We start from the raw sequence: 474 nt of genomic DNA on the forward strand, positions 1-474 counted from the left end.
CATCGGCAGGCGGACTCTCAACCACTGCGCCACCAGGGAAGCCCCCAGATTGTTTCTTAATGAAGTGTGTGCAAGCAAGAACATTACTTGTTCCCCTCCACCCACACTCAGAACTTCATTAGGACAAATAGTGTAAAGATGAAAAGTGGACTTATGCACTGAACTTGTTTCCTTGACCATTAATCATCCAATAGTTTCCCAACTTCTTTGCAATTAGTTTCCCACGAGGATAAATCCAGGCCATGTAATGTGAGCAGAAGTGCTCTTGCCCTGTATAGTGCTGGCCCTTGAAAACATCCCATATGATCCACCAGACTTTTTCCCTTTACCACTGAGTTGAGTAGACTCAAGTACTACAGGCAAATTTGGAGTCACCTGTTGATGATGGAAAAATCCTCAAAACAGGGGGTACCCATGTCCCCGAATCACTCTTTGGAGGAGAGCAAACCAGAACATCCATGTGATCAGGAATGC

The sequence above is a fragment of the Lipotes vexillifer genome, unplaced genomic scaffold (genome assembly GCF_000442215.2).
Source record: "Lipotes vexillifer unplaced genomic scaffold, Lipotes_vexillifer_v1.1 scaffold317, whole genome shotgun sequence".
Classification (NCBI taxonomy): domain Eukaryota; kingdom Metazoa; phylum Chordata; class Mammalia; order Artiodactyla; family Lipotidae; genus Lipotes; species Lipotes vexillifer.